Genomic DNA, 5,074 nt, shown 5'->3' with positions numbered 1-5,074 from the left:
TTTCTCTTTCATTTTCTTCTTCTCTTTTTCCCTCTCTCACTCGCTCCTTCTTTTCTCTTTCTCTTTCTTCTTCTTCTCTCTTTCCCTCTCTCCCTCTTTCTTGCCTTCCTTTTCTCTTTCACTTTCTTCTTCTTCTCTCTTTCCCTCTTTCACTCTCTCCTTCTTCTCTGTTTCTCTTGCGTCTTTCCCTCCTTCTTGATTCTTTTCCTCGTCTCATTCTCTCCTTCTTCTCTCTTTCTCTCTCCCCTCTCCTTTATTCCCCTCTCTACCCCTCCTTATTGTCTTCTTTCCCTCTTTCACTCTCTCCTTCTTCTCTCTTTCTCTCTCTCCTTCTTCTCTCTTTCTCTCTCTCCTTCTTCTCTCTTTCTTTCTTGACCTTCCCTAACTCTTGTCTCTTTTCCTCTCTCACTCCCTCCTTCTCTCCGTCCTCTCTCTCTCTCTCCCTCGCGTCTCTCCACTCTTTTCCCCTTCCCTCTTGTCTTCCCCCCCCCCCCACCTCTGCCTTCTTTTCCTCCCTTCACTCTCTCCTCTTGCCTCTCTCCGTCTCCTCCTTTCCTCTTGTTCTCTTTCTTACTTTCTTTCTTTCTGTCCCTTTTCCTCCCCCCCTCTCCCCTTCCCTCCCGCTTTCCTCTTCAAGCGTCCCTCACATCGAGGAAATAGACAAATATGTAAAGAATGAAATACATCTGCGTGAGAGAGAGAGGGAGAGAGAGAGAGAGAGAGAGAGAGAGAGAGAGAGAGGGAGAGGGAGAGAGAGAGAGAGAGAGAGAGAGAGAGAGAGAGAGAGAGAGAGAGAGAGAGAGAGAGAGAGAGAGAGAGAGAGAGAGAGAGAGAGAGAATAAAGACAGAATAAAGAGAGAATAGAGAGAGAGAGAGAGAATAAAGACAGAATAAAGAGAGAATAGAGAGAGAGAGAGAGAGAATAGAGAGAGAGAGAGAGAATAGAGAGAGAGAGAGAGAGAGAGAGGAAAAATAAAAACAGAGACAGACAGACAGACAGAGAAAGAGAGAAAACTCACCAAGAGACAGACAGGCATACGTTCAGACAGACAGCGCCAGTCACAGGAAAAGAAAAGATATCTAAAATCTCTCTTAATGGAAGTTCATATTTACTCAGGCGCCAGAACAGATCGGTTATGCAAAGATAGCGTTTTTTTTTCTTTTTTTTCCGGACGAAATAGCTGTTTCCCGCACGTGTCAATGTTGGTTCTTTTTTATATATATAAGAAGAGAGAAAACGAGAAAAGAGAAGAAAAGGGAGTAAAAATAGAAGTCGAAGAAAGAGAAGAAGAAGGAGTAAAAATAGAAGAAGAAGAAAGGGAAGGAAAGATAGATAGAAAAGAGAAGAAGAAGGAGTAAAAATAGAAGAAGAAGAAAGAGAAGGAAAGATAGATCGAAAATAATAGAAGGAGTAAAAATAGAAGAAACAGAAAGAGAAGAAAAGATAGATAGAAAAGAGAAGAAGAAGGAGTAAAAATAGAAGAAGAAGAAAGAGAAGAAAAGACAAAAAAGAGAAGAAGAAGGAGTAAAAATAGAAGAAGAAGAAAGAGAAGAAAAGACAAAAAAGAGAAGAAGAAGGAGTAAAAATAGAAGAAGAAGAAAGAGAAGGAAAGATAGATAGAAAAGAGAGGAAAAAGGAGTAAAGATAGACGAAGAAGAAAGAGAAGAGAAGATAGATAGAAAAGAGAAGAAGAAGGAGTGAAGATAGAAGAAGAAGAAAGAGAAGAAAAGAAAGACAGAAAAGAGAAGAAAAAGGAGTAAAGATAGACGAAGAAGAAAGAGAAGAAGAGATAGATCGAAAATAATAGAAGAAGGAGTAAAAATAGAAACAAGAAGAAGGAGGAGGACGAGGAGGAATTCGCGAGATGGCGAGGAAATAGAGAAACAGAAAGAGAGGGAGAAGGAAAGAGAGAGAAAGCGCAAAGGTATTTGTATGTGTTAAAAAGAAGAGAAAGAAAGTTAAAAGAATGAGAAAGAGGTAGATATAGAGATAGATATAACGATATATAGATAGAGAAAGAGAGAAAGAGAGAGTGAGAGAGAGAGAGAGAGAGAGAGAGGGAGAGAGAAGAAAGAGAGAGAGAGAGAGAACGAGGGAGAGAGAGAGAGAGAAAAGAAAGAGAGAGCGAGAGAGAAAGAGAAAGAAAAAAAAGAAAGAGAGCGAGAGAGAAAGAGAAAGAGGCAAAAAAGAGAGAGAGAGGGAAAGAGAGACAGGCAGACAGACAGAGACAAAACAAAACAGAACACAAAAGAAAAATAACGAGAAAAAAAGAAAGAAAAATGAAAGAATGAAAGAAAAATGATAGATAGAAAGAAAGAAAGTAAGAAAGAAAGAATGAAAGAAAGAAGGAAGGAAAGAAAGAAAGAAAGAAAGAAAGAGAGAAAGAAAGAAAAATGGAAAGAAAAAAGGAGAGAAAGAAAGAAAGAAAGAAAAAAAGAGAAAGAAAAAAAGAAAAAAAGAAAGCCAAAAAAGAAAAAAAAGGAAAGAAAGAGAGAGATAGAGAAAAGAAAAAGAAGAAAGAAAAAGAGAAGAAAAAGAAAGAAAAAAAGAAAAAAAAGAAAAAAAGAAAGAAAGAAAGAAAGAAAGAAGCATATAGCGACGAAAAGTTAATAACCCTTTTACGAACCTCCGCGTCACAGCCGACATAAAGAAAGAGGAAGAAAAAAAAGAAAGAAAAAGAAGAAAAAGAAGAAAGAAAGAAAGAGAGAGACAGAGAAAATAAATAAATAAATAAATAAATAAATAAAGAAAGAAAGAAAGCAAGAAAGAGACAGGGAAAAGAAAAAGAAGAAAGAAAGAAAGAGAGAGAGAAACAAAGTAAAGAAAGAAAGAAAGAAAGAAAGAAGCATATAGCGACGAAGAGTTAATAACCCTTTTGCGAACCTCCGCGTCACAACCGACACAAAGAAAGAGAAAGAAAGAAAAAAGAAAGAAAGAAAGAGGAAGAAAGAAAAAAGAAAGAAAGAAAAGAAAAAATGAAAAAAAGAAACAAAAAAAAAAAAACAAATAAAGAAAGAAGCATATAGCGACGAAAAGTTAATAACCCTTTTCCGAACCTCCGCGTCACGGCCAACACAAAGAAAGAAAAAGAAAGAAAAAAGAAAAAAGAAAGAAAGAATAAATAAATAAATAAAGAAAGAAGCATATAGCGACGAAAAGTTAATAACCCTTTTCCGAACCTCCGCCTCACGGCCAACACCGCAATTATTCGAGTCATAGGCACAAACGAAGCCAAAATTCTCGCGAAAATAAAAGCTCGCCATAAAACCTCGACTATAAAAGGGGAAAGAAGCAGAGAGCAAGGAAATTATGTATGTTTTTGTTTTGTTTTTTTCTTTTTCTTGTTTTCTTTCTTTGTTTTTTTCTTTTTCTTGCTTTCTTTCTTTGTTTTTTTTTTCGTTTATTTTTTTTCTTTTTTTTTCTTCTTCTTTCTTTCTTTTCTTTGTTTTTCTTCTTCTTCCTCTTTCTTTCTTTCTTTCTTTTCTTTGTTTTTCTTCTTTTTTCTCTTTCTTTCTTTCTTTCTTGTCTTTGTTTTTCTTCTTCTTCCTCTTTCTTTCTTTCTTTCTTTTCTTTGTTTTTCTTCTTCTTTCTCTTTCTTTCTTTCTCTCTTTCTTGTTTGTTTTGTCTTTATTCTGTCGTTTTTTTTTCTGATATGCTCCTTCTCTTTCTGTTTGTCTATCTATTAATCAATCACTTTCCCTTTCTCTCATTCTATCTATCTATCAGTCTCGCTCTATCTGTCTATTAATCTCCCTCTCTCTCTCTCTCTCTCTCTCTCTCTCTCTCTCTCTATCTCTCTCTCTCTCTCTCTATCTATCTATCTATCTATCTATCTCTGATGACAAACAAACAAAAATAATAATAATAAAACAAAAATAGTTTATTAAAAAATCATTTGGTAAAAAAAAATGATAATAAAAAAAAAAATAGATAGATAAATAAAGTTGACATAATGTACATCTAACCTGATACGCATCTTTATAACTTTGTTATTGTTTCAATGATTTAATTCCGCTTATTCACCGTAATCAAAAACCCTATTGTAACCTATTTTTTTAATGATTATTATTTTCTTTTCTCACTGTCATCACACAAAAATTATGATCGTCATTGAAAAAAAAAAAAAAATGTCTTACTCACCATTAATAGTAATTCATGTCATCACTATCATAATGGATGTACTTAACATGCTGTTTCGTAAGTGGTTCATCCGTGCGTAAGTAGAGGGTACTATTAAAAAGGTTTGGTGTTAAATGTGGGAGATTTTTGTGCGTGATTCGTGTCTATGTCAAAGGTGTTGAGGATTGGAGCTAAGGGGGGCGGGGGGGGGGGGGGTAGAAGGGTGATGATGATGAAGATAGTGGTAATGATAGTGACGAATGGTAATGGTGATTATTATGATGATGGCAGTGGTTGATTATAATTATGATAATAATGGTTATAACTATAATCGTAATAATAATGATAATGATGGTAATGATGATAATGGTAATGATAATGACAAATGGTAATGGTGATTGTTATTATGATAATGATAATGGTTGATGATTATAATGATAATAATAATGGTAATAACAATAATCGTAATAATAATAATGATGGTAATGTTGATAATGATAAACGATAATAATGATAATTCTAATAAATTATAATGATATAATGATAATGGTGATACATGATAATACACACACACTTGTGCGTATATATATATATATATATATATATATATATATATATATATATATATATATATATATATATATATTTATATATATATATATATATATATATATATATATATATATATATATATATATATATATATATATATATATGAACATATATATATATATATATATATATATTAACATATATATATATATATATATATATATATATATATATATATATATATATATATATATATATATACATATGTATATATACATATGTATATATATATGTATATATATATATATATAGGTATATATATATATATATATATATATATATATATATATATATATATATATATATATATATATATATATATATATATATATGTGTGTGTGT

The sequence above is a fragment of the Penaeus vannamei genome, unplaced genomic scaffold, assembly GCF_042767895.1.
Source record: "Penaeus vannamei isolate JL-2024 unplaced genomic scaffold, ASM4276789v1 unanchor178, whole genome shotgun sequence".
Taxonomy (NCBI): domain Eukaryota; kingdom Metazoa; phylum Arthropoda; class Malacostraca; order Decapoda; family Penaeidae; genus Penaeus; species Penaeus vannamei.
The sequence above is the reverse complement of the archived record's forward strand: the minus strand, read 5'-3'. Positions refer to the sequence as shown.